The following is a 20674-nucleotide window of genomic DNA, read 5'->3' on the forward strand; positions in this document are numbered from 1 at the left end:
GCTTAAGCTAACCCCCAAACAGGCGCGGTGGTCCCAATACTTCGGGAGGTTCAGGTTCACCCTAAAACACATCCCCGGGAAGCGCAGCTTCCTAGCAGACGGGTTCTCTCGCATGTCCCAGCATGCCAGCCTACAAGAGGAGATTGTGGACTCCATCATCCCTGCCAGCAGGCTGGCTGCAAAGGCGGCGACCCGGATCCAGACCAAGGGGGGGCGACGGGACGTGGCGCCTGAGGTAAAGCAAGGGTTTGCGGAGGCGGCGGAGCGGGACGCTTGGCTCAAGCAAAACCGAGAAGCGCTAACCAGCCAAGAGGGTTTGTGCTGGCACGAAGGGAAGTTGTACGTACCCGAGGGGTGCCGGCGGGGGGTCATGGAAAGAGCCCACGACAGCCGGAACACGGGGCATTACGGCTTCGTGAAGACGCTCCACTTAATTCGGCGGCAGTTCTGGTGGCCAACGCTCCGGAAGGACGTGGAGGCATACTCGGGGGGTTGCCCGGTGTGCGCGATGGCGAAAGGGGCCAAAGGCAAGCCTAGGGGGTTACTCCAGTCGGTAGCGGAGCCCGACGGCCCATGGCAAGAGATTGCCATGGACTTCATAGTAGAGCTCCCAGAGAGTAAGGGGAAGACCGCCATTTGGGTGGTTACGGACTTATTCTCCAAACAAGCGCACTTTGTAGCGTGCCGGTGAGTCCCCACGGCAGAGAGGTTGGCGAGGCTGTTCGTGCAACATATTTACCAGCTGCACGGCGCGCCCCGACGGGTCGTCAGCGATCGGGGTGGCAACTTCATCGCGCGGTTCTGGAGGGAGTTCCTGAAGTGGGTGGGGACGAAGCAAGCCCTTTCCTCCGCGGCGCATCCGCAGACGGACAGAGCCACGGAACGCCTGAACGGGGGGCTCGAACAGTACCTGCGCTGCTACGTGGGACACCAACAGGATGATTGGGCAGAGCTACTGCCATTCGCGGAAGTAGCATACAATAACGCCGTCCACAAAAGTACCGGCTTTTCTCCATTCAAAGTAGCCACCGGGAGAGACTTCGTCCCCCTGCCGGAGTTGCCTCAGCCGGAATCCCAAATCAACTCCCTGGACGCCTGGTTCGCCCAAATCGACGCCACCCGGCGAGCGGCGCACGCGGCATTGCAAAGAGCCAAAGCCGAGTACAAAAAACACGCAGACCGCAAGAGACTCCCCGAGGAGCAGTGGAAAATGGGGGACCAGGTGTATTTGTCAACCAAAAACCTAAAGACACACCAGACATCGAAAAAATTCAGCCCGAGGTTTGTGGGGCTGTTCCCCATTGCAGAGGTCATCAATCCAGTAACCGTCAGGCTGACGCTCCCGAAAAGCCTCGGGAAGATCCACCCGGTGTTCCACTGCAGCCTGCTAAAGCTGCACCAGCCGGGGAACGCCTGGCACAAAGCAGAGGGGGTGCCACCACCCATCATGATCGGTGGGGAGCAGCATTTCGAGATCAACCAGATACTGGACGCCAGGAGGCACAAGGGGCAGGTCCAGCTCCTAGTGCAATGGAAACATTTCCCCAAGTTCCACACCGAATGGGTAAGCAAAACCCACATAAGAGCGCCGGACCTAGTGCGGGACTTTTACAACAAATACCCCGGGAAACCGAAATAAAGTCGGGGGAGGAGTTGTCTTCAGGGGGGCGGTATGTCAGGTTCGGTCAGCACGGGGCTTTGGGGAAGCTCGCAGCCAGACCACGCGAACTCCACTGGCGGCAGCTAGCAAGGGAAAGAGGAACTGAAAGCGCTGCTAATTAATGGGCCACCTGCGCCCAGCCAAACAGGAAAACCGCAGCGGATGTTTTAACTATACACTGATAACGGCGCGAGCCAACAATGAACGGGGCCGCAGGCAGCGAAACAAGATCGCCACGCAACACAGAACCCTCGGGCTTGCACGTAACAGGGGGGGACCAACCCAAGCCGGAGGGGGACTGCCAATCAAGGACAATGGACCCTGACCGAACCTGCCATCATGGACAATCAAGACGGATTATTGGGGGCCGATAATCCGCAGCGGTAACACGATCGCGGGGCGGAAAAAGCGCGGGAAGGGGGGAATATAACGAGTGATGCAATTGTACCAAGCCAGTCCTGTCTTTGCTTGTGACTGCTATGTTACGCATGAGTAAACCTCTTTTGTGAACCACACGTGTCACGGGAGTTTCTCTGTCGAACGGGGCAAACCTTACAAATAGCACAATACACAACACACAATAACAGGTGTTTTTCACATGATCTCTGTAGCCAAAATATTATTTGTTATTGTTGTAAAGATAACGGGATGAATCCTTTCCCATGAGAATGAAAATCCTGACATAAGGACATTCCCTTTCAGTTCATTCATAGCATGTTTTCCTTTCTTATGATTGGAAATCACATAGCAAAGTCTGGTTTGAAAGTGAAGACTTACGATTCCATCAAACTCTTAGCAGATCAATCCTTTAAGTGTTCATACCCCAAGGATGCCTTTTCTGTGAAAGTCTGGAGACGGTGTAGGGAGAGAGACGAACTGGAGGCTCTGCCCCTGACAGAGGTGGATCAGATCCTGTCTCTGGATGGCTATTTCATTTACAACACAGCCTGGGCTGTGGCACAGGCCTTACATTCAGCCTATATGGCTGGATCTAAGAGGACAAGGTACAGAGTCGGTGATAAGATGGAAACTCCAAGTTTGAAAGGGTGGCAGGTATTTTTTTTTTTTCCTGACTCTCTCCTGCAGCTGAGAATCAATTCCAGAAGTGTAAGAACTGGGCAGAGAGTTTGAAAAGTTATTTTTTTCTCAACACACATACACAAAAATTGAATTCCAACTTTCCATCACTCTCCCTTTTGCATTCCCTTCACTCCTTTACGGCCTGTTGCAACATATTGTATCTGTTGAGGGAGGGAAGAAAGAAGGAACGAGGAAGCCATTGAGGAGGGAAACGGAGAATGAATGTCACAGTCCAGAGACTGAAGGACGGGTGAGAAAGAAACTCAAAATAACCCTGCCATGATTTTGTTTAGTATAAGGGACGAGGAAAACTTGGATAGGCTTTTAAGATAGATTTCAACTTTCCAGTTAGGCCACATCAAGGAACACATAATGCAGGGAGACCAGAAATGCTAGTTTTCTATTGTGGGATATTGTGCCACAAGCTTGAAAACCTATCCAATTTTATCTCTCTAATATTTCACAATGTTGGGCCAGATAGTAGATATTTAAAAAGGGAGTTACTGGGTGTTTTGATTCACATCTTTATACCTTCTTTTCTGAAGCTGCTGGGAAATAAATCTGAAATTTCCATTTTGTGTAGAGAGAAAGAAACATGTTTACCTGCAACACAGAGAAATTTGCCCACAAATCTTGGATGTCCTGTCTAAACATACCCATTTTCACCTCCATTCTAGCTTCCTTCCTTTTTTCAAAACTATCAGTTTTACAATAATTCCTTACATGGAGTATATTTGGATGAGAATGGAGACCTGTCGGCAGAGCTGGACATTTTCAAGTGGGAAGTTATGAACAATAGAATCTATAGAAGAGTGTGGTTTAGGAGCCTAGAAAGAGAGCGATCCCTGGATGTCAAGTTAATGATCAACCAGAATGCAACTGCAGATGTAGAAGGGCTGAACAAGGTCGGGTTAAATCTTTCATTCACTTCTCTTGAAATTCTTACCACGGGGATTGCACTCTTATGGCAGGGAGTACCTTGGAATTTCATCTAAGTTCTCCCAGAAAGACCACACGTTCTTTAGTTAAATGCCCAGATGATTATCAGATAAATAGACTTAACTGTTCAAGAAAAGGATTTATTAGTCTTCTGAAAAAGGAGAAAGATTTGGGAACAGGGTGATTTCCTTTGACCAAAGCAAATAAACCATAAACCTTCTCTTGATGTAGCCAAGCTAAGCATTCAACTTCTAGTCTTCCTCCTTTCCTTCTTTCTGGAAACAGATTCAATTTCTGCATCTTCTTCTTCTCTCTGCTCAGACCCTGCCTCCTTCCCAGTGTGTGGAAAGCTGTCGTCCCAGATTCAGGAAGGTGGCTCAGGAAGGGAGGCCCATCTGCTGCTACGACTGTCATCCTTGTGCAGAAGGAACCATCTCCACCATGGAAGGTGGGTGAGACCGGAGGAAAGGGGCACCCTTTGGGGAGACCGTATACTGCAACAATAGCTTCGTATTTAAAACATTCATTTCTTGATAGTATGCACAATATATTTCTCAGTGAGGAAGAAGAAACAAACTTACAAGTTAAACTGGGGACAGGACAGAAAAACATACTGGACCAAAGAGGGCTTAACATTACAGAGAAGATCACAGCCTTTCTCTTCAATTTCAAAACATACCTTTCATATTTTAGTTTGCCATTCACCCCCTTTCTCCAAACAGAGAGAATTTCCAGGGTTCCTGGGCATGAGGACATTGGCTGGGTTTTTGCAAAGGATTGATCAGGTCTTCCTGCACTTGTCCATGTCTAGATGGAACCGTTTCTGTAGGCAGGCAAAGTTCATGCCCTCAGATTCCCAACGAAACCAAGAGATAGGGAACTCTCCTTTGCAGTGTGCACAAAATCCATTTCATACCATTCCCAATATTGGGCCTCTACACTGAACAGGAATGATAGATCCAGCCCAGCTCCTGGATTTTCTCTCAGTAACAGGGGCGAGAAAAGAGGAGTCTCAGCCAGGCTTCATCCGTTATTCCTGTTTGGCCTAAATGGCAGAATATCTGTTTGCGGGACCATCTCCCCACCACCTCCAGCCCAACCTAAATTACTTTGCCTGGCCTTCTTTGCATTGTAGAGAGTGTCTTGGGTCACCTGACATCCCAGGCTGCAGAGTTTTGTTCTGGGTTTCTTTTGTTTTGTTTTTTAACAGATTCAGCTTCCTTTCTTAGTGAAAGTGGAAAGAGTTCAGCTATTTTCCCCTTATGGCTCTAGTGGCAAGAATAATGCTTAAACAGTGTCCCTCCCTCCCTCCCTCCCCCCTTCCTTCCTTCCTTCCTTCCTTCCTTCCTTCCTTCCTTCCTTCCTTCCTTCCTCCCTTCCTAATGGAGAACATTTTTCATTTCTTCCCTTTCTAGCTTGACTGAAAGGAAGAAGCAACAAGTACTAGGTGGTTTGTCTCATTAGTCCTCCAAAGATATGCCCAAGGAAAGGGAAGTGATTGGTCCTTCCTGTCAAAGCATGGGTGGGAAACTACCAGTCAGGGTAACCACTGACCAGGCAGGAACACTGTCCATCTCCAGGACCAACTCAAGAATTGTCTTTTTAAAACCTGGCTTAAACCACCTCTCTTAAACATGAGAGACAAGTGGCTGAGTCTGTAAGAGATCGATGCCCTTTCAGAAGAGTCAGGCCTGGAAGGGCCGTTAAGCCCATGAGACAATATTTTGCTCATTTCAGGAACACAAATTAAAAGAACCCCAACAGATGGCAGCCAAGCCTCCCCGTGAATGGTGGAGGGGAGCCCCATCTCTCTGGGGCTCCTTCTTACTATACCCATGTACAAACATTCCCACAAGGCCCAATTTCACCCAACCTAGGCACTTGATTCAAGTCCATCATTTATCTCAGATTTTCTTCTTGCTCTTTTCAGATGCAGAAAAATGCACCAAGGGCAAGTACATGGTGGCTGTGCAGGTCTTCTCCATCTTGGCCTCTGGTGCTGGTCTGCTGGCCTTCATCTTTATGCCCAAGTGCTACATTATTCTGCTGAGGCGGGATCTCAATACCAAAGAACATTTGATGTCAAAATTACATTGAATACTGGATTTGGGCTGAAGTATTTTCCAAACTGGTCAGTTATTTTCAACAAACAGCTTTTGATCTTTTAATGATCCTCGTAGAAAAACAAAATATGAAGTCCTGCTTTGCATGGCATCAAAGAAATGGAACATCACTCTTTAATAAATCTAATTTCCCCCTTTTATTTTGTTCTTGAGTGTCTAGTAAGCTGATTTGGTGGGGTGGGTGTATGAGCGCTTTAGGTGAGTGTAAGATAATTTTCTGAAGGGTTCATTGGAACTAAAGACTGGGGTGCAATTACTTTGGAGCACAAATTGGTGTCTTGACTGCACTGGAGAGAAGACAGGCCTCAAAAGGGAGGAGTTCTTGTCAATTGAATGAACTGGGGTAAATTAGAGGATACCTGTGATTGTGTACAGATATCTGATTGGGCTTAGACAACAGAAAGCATTTGATTGGATATTTCACATCCTGTATCTAGTGCGGTCAGTGAATTAATTCAGCTGAATATAGTAGGCAACTGGCAGGTGTACAAAGACAATGGTAGGCTTGAAAGAATAAACAAGAATTATTTCATGGATAGAGTTTTTTGCTAAAAAGTTACTGCTATGGCAACTTTGATATATAGTGGAAAAAGAAGTCAAAGCTGATCAGAGCAGCATGGGTGCATCTCATTATAATATTTTTTAAAATATAAATTGTATTATATTTTGAAAAAGGTAAAATACAGAAAAATCAAAAAAGGGGGGGGAAAGAAAAGGAAGAAAAGAAAAGAAAAGAAAGAAACAACTTTTAAAAAGCATTTTAAAAAAGAGTAGCTTCCACCTATCCTTGGTACAGGTATAACTGTAAAATACCTTCGCCTCTTACTCTATTATCGAAAAGTTTTTATCATAAAAAAAAGTTTTCAGTTTAATATTCAGAAAAATTCCTAAATTCAATCTATTTCGATAATACATATGATTTTTACAAGATATTTCTATAGGAATAACATCAATCATCAAATCCCAAGATCAAAATGCATTGTTTTGAGCGTCAAGCAAAAAGTCCACAGGTGGTTTCCAAGTAGAGACAAACCCAGGCAACACCGTCTCTTTAAGCAACGTAGTCAGTTTCACCATCTCTGCCAACTCCATTAATTTCCATATCCATTCTTCAGCTGTAGCTATTTGTAAATCCTTCCATTTTTGCACATACAAAAGTCTTGCCGCAGTTATCATATAAAGAAATAAATTTCCATGTTGTGTTTCCATTTGTTTATCCATCATACCTAAATGGAAGGTCTCTGGTTTCAATTGGTAACTGATTATAATTTCAATGAATATAGCACTGAGACCCCCTGAAGGGTTGAAGACCAAACCCCCTGGAAAATGTCTGTCCATTTGGTGAGGGTCAATATTGATTTGAGAGCATCAATCAGTCAATTAGTTATACTATGAGACTTGCAATGTATACAATGCATACATTTATACATGCTAGCCCTTTCCTGTCTGGATTATTGCAACAAACTCTACACAGTACTGCACTTGACCTTTGTAACATCTCTGCTGCATGATTTGCACTGGCTTCCACTAGGTTTCTAGGTGCAGTTCAAGGTGCTGCTTATCCTCTTTAAACACTTTGAGTTCATGGCCACCATGCCACCATGGATATCATGAAAATTCCTGTGGGCCTGCTCATGTGTGGGTGTGGGTGTAATGACTGTATGAAGGAATATTGACATCAAATTATAGATTTGAAAAAACAGGACTTGGTGGGAGAGCTGTGAGTGTTTTGTTTTGTTTTTAGGTTTGTTGGAATTGTTAACTAATTTTGTGGGGAGCCACCTACCCTAAACTCACTGAACTGTTTTACTTTGTCATCAAATGTTCTTTTGTATTCAGATCTGGCCTTAGGAAAATAATGTAGCATTTGGGGAAAAAGATGAAGCCCAGAAGGCCAGCACTGGAGGCCAAGATGGAGAAGATCTGCACAGCCACCATGTACTTGCCCTTCGTGCTCAGATAAGTGGGCACAAAGGACACCCAGACACTGCAGAAGACCAGCATGCTGAAGGTGACCAGCTTGGCTTCGTTGAAGGCCCCAGGCAGGTTCCGGGCCAAAAAAGCCACTACGAAGCAGACAGCAGCCAGGAAGCCCATGTAACCGAGGACACCATAAAACATGGGAACAGAACCTTCATTGCATCTCAAGACGATCTCTCCAGACTGCAAGTTCATGTCAGACTCAGGGAAGGGAGGAGAAGTCCCCAACCAGATGCTGCAGAGGACAACTTGGAGACCAGAGGAAGAAAGGACGATGGAGTTGGCCAAGCTCTTCCCCAGCAATCTCTGCACTTTATTCCCTGGCTTTGTGGCCAAGAACACTAACACCACCGTGACTGTTTTGGCCAAGACAGAAGAGACAGCCACTGAGAAAATAATGCTGAAGGCTGTTTGTCGGAGAAGGCAGGTGGCTCTCCTTGGTCGGCCAATGAAGAGGAAGGAGGTCAAAAAGGAAAGCAGAACTGATACAAGGATGGTGTAAGAGAGGTCCCGGTTGTTGGCTTTGATGATTGGAGTGTCTTGGAATTTAATGAAGATTCCCAAGACAAAGCCTGTGATTAATGAGAGGAACAAGGCAAGAGAAGCCAGGATGATCCCCAGATTTTCTTCATAGGATAGAAAGGTGATAACCTTGTGTATACAGTGATCTCGATGGATGTTTGGATATTGATCTTCTGGGCATTTGTTGCATTTCTCTGCATCTGAAAAAAGCAAGAGTAAGATCTCCCTTTAGGCATATTCAAGTTATGCCAGCAGAAGGGGGAAAAAACTCTACTTTTGACTGGAACTAGGAAAATTAAGGGGAGATGACCTTCAGGCAGGCTCAAGGCTGGTTGAGGATATCATCATGCATTCCTGTTCTGAACAAATAGTTAAGGCCCCTGACAGGACAAGAAGAAAGTGTGGTTCATGCATGAGTCGTGATTATGTTTATTATGATTATTACGATTATTAGTCACCTTGCCTCCTCTTAGTGAGAATCCAGAAGTTGGAACGGCCACTGAGACCACCAGGTCTCCCATCCCTGTCCAGTGCAGGGCTCCATTTGGGGAGTGCCGTATCCAAGGTTTCATGAACACAGCAAGGAAGAGTTGAAAATAGAAGAGGCACCCAGGCTCAGAAATGCTTTTCAAAACCCCTTTGCACAGAACATGTCTAAGTAAAGAACCTCAACCTTTCCTCATGTCTCACCCACCTTCCATGGTGGAGATGGTTCCTTCTGCACAAGGAAGACAGTCATAGCAGCAGATTGGCCTCCCTTCCTGAGCCACCTTCATGAATCCAGGATTACAGCTTTCCACACACCTGGAAGGAGGCAGCGGCTGAGCAGAGAGAAAAAACACCCAGGAAATTAATGTATTTCATGAAAGGATGCAATGGAGGAAGGACCTAGTGATCTGAAATTCAAGACTGAGCTTTACTCCATTTGAAGCCTATAAAAAATTAGAGTTCATCAGACAGATTCAGCTCCCTCTTGCTTCTGTGTTATGTATTCTTCTAATTTTTCACACACCACAATTTTTAGTTTCAGAATCTAAATTTATATACTAAATTACTCAGGAAAAGATTGGATGGATATTTTGCTTTGGCAGAATTAATCCTGTTGCCCCACGGATCAAATCTACCTACTCTTGCCCAGGACTAATGAATAGTTTATTTAAATTCTTAAGGTTATATTTCTCATAGAAGCCTCCAAATTCTCTTGAGGAACTTTGATGACCTTCAAAACCACTTCCTGCCCAAAGAATGCAACCCTGGTGGGAAGAGCTTCAGCAAGAATGAAATAAATTTCTTCCCACCTTGTTCAGACCTTCCATCTCTGCAGTCGCATTCGGGTTGATCATAAAAGTGAAATCCTGGGATCCCTGTCTTTCCAGATTCCCAAACATCACTTTGGTAATAGAGGTTTTGGAGAAAATCACCCAGTACATAATGTCCAGGTCTGATGCCAGCTCTCCATGTTCATTCAAATAGACCCCTTCTATGGCATTATTGTAAAACTGAGAATTTTGAAGGAAGGAATGAAGCTGGAATGGAAAAGAAAATAGGCATTTTTAGGGTGGGCACCCAACATTCTATGGTCAGACCCCTTCCCTTGTGCTGGGGGTGAACTGAAGATTTCTCTGTCTATATACCAAATGAATATATCAGATTCATTTCCAAGTTCTTCAGGAGACGGTCAATAAATAATTGAGTTGTGAAACCTACTAACTTACACTTTAATTCTATATGAACGGGACAAACACTGAGATGGCTGAGAGAGAAACTTGGACTGGCTTTCAAGGTTCTGTTATTACACTCAATAGCAATAAAATCGCATTCCTGGAATCCCTGCAGTGTCAGTTTCTTGACCTGTCCTACCTGGAAGGAGTGACATCAATCTTGAAAGCCTGCCAAGTTTCTCCCTCTCCCAATTTACATCAAACACAGTCAGACAAGGGGGATTCTGGGTTTCTTCCCCAGATCTCCTTCTGTCACTGGACGATGTAATCACCTGCCAGTTCCTCCTTGACGGCTTAGTCCTTACCTTCCTCCCTCTCAGTTCCTTTACAAACTCCCTGTCAAGTGGCAACAGAAAGTAAAAAACACGTTAAAAGGACGTTTTTTATGTACATTTTTTATTAAAGATTTCTTAAAAAGAAGAGGAAACTAGCGAAAACTAGTATCAAGTGAGAAAAGGAAAAAGAAAAAAGCCAAAGAGAAAGCTAAAAGTGCAAGAAAGGGAAAAAAGTAAAAGAAAAATAGAAAAGAAAGTTTCTATTGTTTGTAAAGGAACTGAGAGGGAGGAAGGTAAGGACTAAGCCGTCAAGGAGGAACTGGCAGGTGATTACATCGTCCAGTGACAGAAGGAGATCTGGGGAAGAAACCCAAAATCCCCCTTGTCTGACTGTGTTTGATGTAAATTGGGAGAGGGAGAAACTTGGCAGGCTTTCAAGAATGATGTCACTCCTTCCAGGTAGGACAGGTCAAGAAACTGACACTGCAGGGATTCTAGGAATGCGATTTTATTGCTATTGAGTGTAATAACAGAATCTTGAAACTTCACATCTTCTTTACAGCTGTTATAAATCCGATTATAAATTTACTTCTTACTCTGTGGTTACAACATAACTCTCTCCTTTCAATAATCTATCTTGCCTAATTATCAAAACCATAAACCAAAAGTTCATTTTTTTCTGTTTCATGCAAATATTTCATAAGGGGTTTCCAGTCAACAACAAATGTAGATATGGACTTTTCTCTGATCAAAGAAGTCAATTTAGCCATCTCAGCAAGTTCTAGCACCTTCGCCCACCATTCTTCCATTCTGGGTACTGCCGAATCTCTCCGTCTTTCTGCATACAATAATCTCCCTGCAGTTATCAGGTACAAAAAGAAAGTCCCATGACCTTTTTCCAACTGTTTGTCCATTAATCCAAAAGGAAACAAAACATGAAACCCAAAATCTGGTTTCAATTGTATATTAATCTTTAAAATCCTCTGCATTAGTGTATGTATTTGAATGCAGAATTTTCTAGCTTCTTTACATGTCCACCAAATATGATAAAAATTACCCTTCTTTTTGTTCACATTTCCAACATAAATTTGAAGTGCCTTTATACATTCTAGACAATTTCTCTGGTGACATATACCAACGATACATCTTTTTATTAAAACAGCTCTTTACAATTTACAACATAATCTAAATTTCAATCCTTTCAGCCACATATTTTCCCATTCTTCCATCTGTATGTTATAACCAAAAATTCAGGCCACTTTATCATGCAATCTTTCATTTGTTCTTCTTCTGTTTCAAATTTCGATAAACGTTTACACATTTTAGCAATCCCATGTTCCTCACTTATACACAATTCTATTTCAAGCTCAGTCTTCATAAGTATAAATTATTTTATCTACTTTAAATCTTTCTAATAATTGTAAATAAGAGATGGTGCATCAGTTGTCAAAACAGGTGTCTAGGTAAGACATTCATTTTTCTCACAGAAATTCTCCCTAGCAATGACAATCGTAGTTTCTCCCATCTTAACATGTGTTTTTTAATCTCATTCCATGTCTTAACATGGTTATTTTGAAAAAAGCATACAATTCATAATTGTCATAATGACAGCCAGATATTTTACCTTCTTCTCAATCTTAAAACCCATTTTATTCATCAATTCTGTTTGATCTAATTCATACTTTTGTTAATATCTTTGTCTTCTGTTTATTAATCTTGAGACCTGCTAATGGACCGTTAATTTAATTTAATTAATGTTAATTTGTCCATTAATATTTCATTCCTTTAAAGGATCTTCCAGAACCAACACCAAACCATCTGCAAATGCCCCTAACTTTGCTGTTGCATCTAGAATTTTTTCTGTAGACTCCTCTGACACCTCCATCTGAATCTCCTCCAATTCTTCTTTGAATTTTTCTAGAAATTTTCTCTCCTTCTTGACAGAATTCAATCGAAATCTCCACTGTTTAAAAGTAAAAATCACACCTTCCAATTTGTCTCATAGAAATGGGATTTTTTTCTGCTTGAAATTCTCAGTAAAAAAAAAAAAAAGCTTTTCTCTTACCTAAAAATTCTGATAGGAATTTCCTTAAGGACAATTATATCCATATTATCAATCATCAGTCTTGTATTAAAATGCTGCTGCAAAACGTGATCCCTTCTCTTCTTTCTGACAAACTGCATCAAAATATCGCTTGGAACATTTCTTGTTCTCTCAGAATTCTTGAATTTATTCCACGTACTTTATCGATTTCTACTTCTGTATCTTTGACTTCTAAATCCAAAAACATTGTCAACACCTTAATAACCTTTTCTGTAATATTTTAACTAGAATCCCCTGGGGTTGCTCTAAATCTCAAACAAAATTCTTTCTCTCTCAATTCCAATAGAAAGAGATTATCTATTTCTCTTCTCAACTCTCTATCTATAATTTCTTTCTTACTCTCTAAAAATTCCACTTTGTCATAAATGTTTTACCTTGCCAGACACTTGTTTTACAAAGTTTTCCACCTTCTTAACTTCTTTCATCTCCCCTTTCACCTTTTCCAGTCTTTCATCCATTCCTTTTTCAAAAGCTGTCAATTTAGTATCAAGTGACTCTAAACTAAACACAGTGTCAAATGATCATTCTTGAAAACTCCCCCATGTCCTCTAAATTTCTTGCCTTTCTCTCCTTGAATTGAATAATGGGGTAAATTCTTATCAAGGATTAACTGATCGCTACCTGATTGCCTTATACACCAGTATTAAATATTCTTTGAGATAAACTTCCCAAAGCTTCAAAATATGTTATTCCTTGACCGGCCTCTATACCACTTTTTTTTTTTTTTAATCTGTGCTCAGTTGTTACCGACTCTGCAGTGACTGCTTGGACGAGTCCTTGCAGTTTTCAAGGCAAGATGTTTCGGAAGTGGTTTGCCAGTGCCTCCTTCCTAGAGCAGAGCCCAGCTGGCAAGTGCAGGAGGCGGGGTTTCCGTTGCTTCATGCCCTTTTCGGGCGAGCGTAGTTTTGCGCTTACCGGCAACTGCTCCCGACTCCTTTTGCAAGGCACCGCCAGCATTTTTCCTCCCACTGGAGTGAGAGTACCCATTTATCTACTCACATGAGTTTTCGAACTGTTGGGTTGACAGGAACTGGGGAGGAAACAGGAGCTCACCCTTTTAACGTGAAGGCTGGACTCGAACCGCTGAAGCATCGACCATTTCTGGCCGGCAACTTTCAGCGTCATTAAGCCGCTGGGCCACCATGTCCCCCTCTATATCATTAGCTTCAAATATTAATGAATATATAGTAATGGTTGGTTATTAATTTTTTTTTTTCAGTTTGGTCCTCTTCAAAGCACAAAACCATGGAATAACATAGAAAATTATTTTGCGAACACAATTGTGTTCTTGGAGGTTCCAAATCTTAATAACCACCAATGAAAACACTTCTCAAAAGCTGTTCAAGTGAGATCCATTGTTGAACAAGGCAAGAAGCTATTGGAGAATGTCTCTGATTCCATCTAATTTGCTATTTCTGAAATATAATCTTTCTTATGGGGGAGTCCCTCTGCCATCCTGACAGTTCCCCTTCTTGAACCTCTGCAGAGCCTCTTTGGTCATGAGGATCTGCCTCTCACTTGGAGAAAAGTCCACTTTCCCTCGGGGGGACTGCAAGAATCTTGCAGTCTGTCTTAGCCTACACAGTTCTTCAGCCTGGAAAAGGTTGGCCACTTGCTGAGACTCTTCTCCATTTTGTTTTGCCAATCCTCCTGAAAACTGAGTAGAGAGGCAAAGGAAGAAAACCTCTTTTAACCAAGAAATGGGGACTGTGTCCAGGGCAAGGCAGTCCTGGAACAGAGGGGCAGCCTGGAAGGGGAGGGGTCAGCAGGGTGACACTGTCTAATACACCCCCAAGATCACTGGAATGAAGGGGAAAAGATTGGCTGGGAGATGGTGGTGCTCCTGCTTGCCAGGAGAAAAGTCAGAGAAGGGAGACATGCAAGGAAACAATAGATTAACCAAGAAACCATTACTGGCAAGATATAAAATGATTTTTTATTGGACGAGGGAAAGGTTGGCTAAACAATAAAGTTGTCCCAATTATTTCTTCCAAATGAGGTTTAAAAGGAGAATCTATCAAAAAAGAAAGGGGAAAAATGAAGGGAAATCAAAGAAGAGTGGAATAGAAAGTTGGGATTCAATTTAATTTTTCAATTTAATTTTATTTTGAGAATATTCTTAGCTGCTGGAGAGAGATACGCAGCATAAACGAAATACCTGCCAAGCCTTCAGCCATGGAGGATAAAGGTTCTTCCCACCTTTGATCCTTGTCCTCTTCAATATGGATAAATAGGCTGCATGCAAGGCCCATGCCACAGCCCAGATGGTGTTGTAAATGAAATAGTTGTCTAGAGACAGGATCTGATCCGTGATCTCCTGGGGCAGAGCCTCCAGCTCTTCTCTCTCTCTGCACCGTCTCCAGACTTTCACAGAAAAGGCACCCTTGGTGTAGGAGCATCTGAAAGATGTCTGTGAAACGTAATGCATAGTATGGTAAAGATGCATAAACCCACCATATTTTGCCATATGTTTTCTCTTCATCAGAAAGGAAAAAACGCTATGAAGGAATTGAATGGGAAAGACATCATGTGCCAAAAAAATGGTGAAATCCCATCGGGTTGTTGTGATCAGGATTTTTCCTGCAACAGGCTCTGTAAAGGTTTCAAATACAGCTTGTATAATGATTACACCTATATTAAATGAATGCTCTTCAGCACCATAAAGAAAGACATTCACTTGTCTCCAATTGCGGTATGGATGATCACTTATGGAAACACGATAGATCATTTTGGAAAAGATTTGCGAGATAACTGGACAAATGCCATTCCTGAGCAACATAGAAGTCAGGGTCCTCAGGAACCTCTCCCCCTGGTCAGTTTCTGGAGCTATCAGACCCACCAAGGTCCACCTGAAATGGAGGAGCACCTTGACCATCCCTGGGTACTGGACTCCTTCAGCAGGGAGCATCGGGTAGAAGAAAGGAGACTGAGTCTTATCACTCGACGTCTGGGAAACAAAAGCGTAGCTGATCTGCAAAGCAATGAAAGATGTTGTTTTATTTGATGCCCGTATCATCCCCAATTAAAGATAACAAATCTGACCTTAATGTACCCATCATTCCACTCCTAGCCAAGAAGGCTTAACTACTCACCCATCGCTTTCGGAATTGCTTCCCTTCGCTTTTGCTTCCTCAGTGGAGAATTTTTCAAACTCTTGCAAATGGAAGATCCCCCAATCTGGACTTGGGACCATGCTGGGAGGGAATATGTCTACTCTAATCCTTCCCTCCCTTTGCATAACCTGAACCTTCATCCTGAATGCCTCCCATCTCCATAATAAAACTCTTTCCTTCACTTGCAATAAAGGACCTCTGACTGAAAGTTACAAGACTAAAAATTCCCTTCCCAACAAAGACACACCTGTGGGACTTTATAGATGCCTGATATGGTCGAAATCTGGATGGAGATGTCAATCTCAGCCCCTTCGAGAAGAGCCACTGTATTTCTCGGCCTTCCACAGCTGTAGTTGGGAACATTGGCCTCCCCATCAGAAAGCAGGTCCAGCAAAGCATCCGAAGTTATTTGTGCACTGAAGTAGCTTTCATAAATGTTGTAACTCAGGGTGATGTTGGGTAACAGGTGGGAATCCCGGTTGATCGCTTGGATGGCCAAAAGGAAGGAGAGCATTTTCCAGGATTCTGGGTTTGCTATCCTAGGAACATAAATATATTAGAACATAGCAACAAAAGGAAGATTTTATTTCACCATTTTTACAATATTTCTAAACCACCCTAACCTGAGAATTTATCTGGATGGATTACATTATTTTTAAAAATATTAACTTGAAAAAATAAACTTCATTAATAAAAGTTCTTAGATCAATTTCAAAGACACGATGCCAGTCTGTGGTGGAAGTTACCTTCTGCAATACTTAATAGTTGGAAGTTTGACCTATGCCTCTATAGAAAACATGGAATCATTAATCCTAAAGTTGGAAAGGCCACTTAGACCACCATCTCCAGCACTCAGACACATACAAGCAAACACATACAAGGAGCACCTGTGACTGCTGACAAAGTCAATATGTTATCAATCTCTTGGGGGGGGGGGGCTTAACTTACATTGAGATCATGAGAAAATTACAGTACCTAGCATGAATTCATAATGGGACTCAGAGACGTTTGGAAATACCAATACAAGCGATATGTGTAGCTCAGGGTTGAACTGTGTAGTCCTTGGGGTTCTCTGAGCTTGGTTCTTTTCTTGCAAACATTTCGTTATGTGGCTAGGTAACATCTTCAGTCCTCAGTACTTCAGTGCTCCAGTGAAGTGAAGCATTGTTTCTTAACTGGCCGGGTAACAAAATGTTTGCAAGAAAACAACCAAGCTCGGAGAACCCCAAGGATTCCACATTTGGAAAATCAATGACTAAATAAATTCTCATCTGTGATTCCTTCATATGATCAGTGAATTTTTCTCTAGAAAAAAGAATGTGGATTTTCAATGCAGGGAAAATATATACTATTCCTGCCTTTTTGGGTCTATCCTGACCAATTTTGGGGGCAAGGGAGGTAGAGAAGGGAGCAACCACCCTCTCTTTTCCACCCACAGTCCAGTTCTACTCAGAGGATGTCAAGGAAAGTGAGGTGAGAGAGAGCAAATGTAGGAGATCAAGAGGACAATACCTTGCAAGACTGGAGGGTGGCTTTCATGCAATGCAGGTAGATTCACTTACCACAAAAATTCATTTGAAGGGGTTGTGTTGAAGCTTAATAGTTGAAACTTCGCCCTCGTTGCAGAGATTATGCCACCAATGGAAAGCTGTCCTGGCCTGTAACGATTCTGTGGGTCCACCCCATCCCTCTTCAGAGTCAGGAGGCATTTGCCCGGCAGCTTGATACAAACTCCTTCAGGCCACAGAAGCAGCAGAAGCAGCAATATGACTTGTGTTCCTGACTGAGCCTCCAGCTCTGGGTCTGGCTGTGAATAAAGATCAAGAAGACGTAGAAGCTTCAGGGGCTTTCCTAATCCAGACTGTGTCAAGCCAAGGCTGCACATCTGGAGGGGAGAGGAGAAAACACAGTCCCTGAGTGCCCTCAAAGGCTCCCCTTGCTCTTTCTTTCTCCTGAAGCATTTATGCACCCACAACTTTCCAATGCCATGACATCAGCCGACATGGTGTTAGTCTGGTATGGAGGTAAAAACATGTTATTGACATCTGTTGTCAAATTCTCTGAAGTTTGCAGGAAAATCTCTAGACATTGAGGTTCAAGACAACAAGTAAATCACTATGATTTGGATCATTGTAAGGAGGAAAGAAATCACCTCTCAGAACTTTGAATGAGTCAACAGGCAGATATGCAAAGAGAGAAGTCACCAATGGGCTTCAAACTCTGAAAATGAGCCATGGAGTGAGAGAGGAGAATTTGGCCCCAAACCTTCATAAAAGAAAAAATACCATCATAATAACTGTCAAGAGAGATTTTTAGTATGGGTTTGAATAATTATTCACGCATCAATATTAAGAATTGAACTTAATTGGTCCTGATTTGTGATGGAGAAAGAACCTAAAAAAAAGTATGTTTTGCCCAACCACCCAGGAAGAATTCTGCCCATTGATGCCAAAATGAAGTAGAAGGTCCTCCAATCTGGACTGGGAACATGGCGGGAGGGAGTATGTCTGCTTTACTCCTTCCGTGCCCTACGTGGCTTTGGACCTGTTTTCTTGAGGAACCCCCTGTTTCCCATAATGCCTGCCAACATTATCCGATCTGGCAGGCTTGGTGCAACCCAAGTTCCACTGGTTAAACAATGCCCTCTATCAGGGCCCCAGAAGCATGAATTCTCTTCAGCAGTTCCTGCCCTCTGGAATGAGGCTCCCCCCGAGATTTGAACTGCCCCCAAAGGGCCCTGAAGGTCTGGCTCTTCATCCAGGCATTGGGGAGGGAGACTGAAGACCCCATTAGATCGTGCGGATTGTTTTCTTTGTTCTGATCTGGTTTTGTCCTTTTCCCAACTTTACTCTTTATTTTTGTTCTTTTGTTTTTTTCTTATTTTCAATATTTTAACAGTATATTCCAAGTCTAAATGTTGAATAAATAAATTGAATAAATATATTGAAATATCAGTTATCAATGGAATTAATGATCAACATAGGCAAATCCTAAGTACACCCATAAATGTCATTCATATACACAAATGAAAAAAGACATACAAGAAATTAAATTATGAATAAATAATTTATAAAGCATCACATCCTAGCTGGTTTGTTGCATCAGTCCTCCAAAGACATGCCCAAGGAACGGGAAGTGATTGGTCCTTCCTGCCAAAGCATGGGTGGGAGGGGCAAAGGAGCAGAGGAAACTACCAATCAGGGTAATCACTGACCAGACAGAAATACTGTCCATCTGCAGGACCAAAGCAGGAAATGACATTTTAAAACCTGGCTTAAACTACCTCTTTTATGCATGAGAGACAAGTGGCTGAGTTTCTTAGATATAGAGATGCCCTTTCAGAAGCGACAGACCTGGAAGGGCCGTTCAGCCCATGAGACAATACTTTGCTCATTTCAGGAACACAAAATAAAACATCCCCAACAGATGGCAGCCAAGCCTCCCCGTGAATGGTGGGGGGGAGCCCCAGCTCTCTGGGGCTCCTCCTTACTATATCCATGTGCAAACATTCCCACAAGGCCCAATTTCACCCAAACTAGGCACTTGATTGAAGTCCATCATTTATCTCAGATCTTCTTGCTCTTTTCAGATGCAGAAAAATGCACTCAGTGTCCAGAAGGTCACCATCCAAACATCCATCAAGATCACTGTATCCCCAAAATTAAAAATTTCCTTTCTTACCAAGAAAATTTGGGGATCGTCCTGGCTTCCATTGCCTTGTTCCTCTCTTTAATGTCAGGCTTTGTCTTGGGAATATTCATTCAGTTCCAGGAAACTCCGATTGTCAAAGCCAACAATCGGGATCTCTCCTACATTCTCCTCATTTCCCTCCTGCTTTCCTTCTTGACCTCCTTCCTCTTCATTGGCCGGCCAAGGAGAGCCACCTGCCTTCTCCGACAAACAGCCTTCAGCATCATTTTCTCATTCACTGTCTCTTCTGTCTTGGCCAAAACAGTCACAGTGGTGCTAGCCTTCTTGGCCACAAAACCAGGCAGTAAAGTACAGCGATGGCTGGGAAAGAGCTTGGCTAACTCCATCATCCTTTCTTGCTCTTGTATTCAAGTTGTCATCTGCAGCATCTGGTTCGGTACTGCTCCCCCATTCCCTGACTCTGACATGCACTCCCTACCTGGAGAGATCATCCTGCAATGTAACGAAGGTTCTTTCTCCATGTTTTATGCAGCCCTCGGCTATATGGGCTTCCTGGCTGCTGTCTGCTTCATGGTGGCTTTCCTGGCCAGGAACCTGCCTGGGGCCTTCAATGAAGCCAAGCTGATCACCTTCAGCATGCTGGTCTTCTGCAGCATCTAGGTCTCCTTTGTGCCCACCTACCTGAGCACCAAGGGCAAGTACATGGTAGCCATGCAGGTCTTCTCCATCTTGGCCTCCAGTGCTGGTCTGCTGGCCTGCATCTTTATGCCCAAGTGCTACATTATTCTGCTAAGGCCAGATCTCAATACAAAAGAGCATTTGATGTCAAAATTACATTGAATACTGGGTTTGGGGTGAAGTATTTTCCAAACTGGTCAGTTATTTTAAACAAACATCTTTTGATCTTTTAATGGTCCTGATACAAAAACAAAACACCAAGTCCTGTTTTTCATGGCATAATAGAAATGGACCATCACTCTTTAATAAATATGATTTCCCCCTTTCATTTTGTTCATCATCATCATCATCATCATCATCATCATCATCATCATCATCTTTATTACGGTCCCAGACCAGAATTACAAATAAAAGTACAGTGGTACCTTGGTTCACGAATGCTTCTGTACACGAACAATTCGGTTCACGAACAGCTCCGGTTGCAAAATTTTGCCTCCATTCGCGAACGCCGGATCGGGTGACAAACAGGATCCGTGGCCATTTTCCCTCCCGTGACACATGGTCGCATCTTCCTGTAGGGAGGGGGACTCTCCCTCCAAGCAATAACTGCCTCCCGACCCGCCTTCCTGTCCTCCACGCCAGAAGTCGCGTCGAGCAAGGTTAGCGTTCTCTCCCTACATACTGTATTTTGTTTCATATTTTTGCGGTTTAAAAAAAAAAAAACATATGGTTCAGAACGAATTAACCGTAATTACATTGAACCTTATGGGGAAATTTGATTCGGGACGTGACCAAAAATCGGGTCGCGACCAAATTCGGAGGGGTCAG

The 20674-nt window shown here is 43.2% G+C and overlaps 2 pseudogenes; one reads left to right on the forward strand and one right to left on the reverse strand.

Annotated features, from left to right (window-relative positions):
- Window positions 1-112: 112 nt before the first annotated feature.
- Window positions 113-20008, forward strand: LOC148215417 (vomeronasal type-2 receptor 26-like; annotated as a pseudogene).
- On the reverse strand, window positions 7585-12591 carry LOC148215418 (vomeronasal type-2 receptor 26-like; annotated as a pseudogene).
- Window positions 20009-20674: the final 666 nt, after the last annotated feature.

The sequence above is a fragment of the Python bivittatus genome, unplaced genomic scaffold (genome assembly GCF_059951505.1).
Source record: "Python bivittatus isolate LINGU-HERP-01145 unplaced genomic scaffold, Pbiv_v1 ctg000290_np1212, whole genome shotgun sequence".
Taxonomy (NCBI): Eukaryota; Metazoa; Chordata; class Lepidosauria; order Squamata; family Pythonidae; genus Python; species Python bivittatus.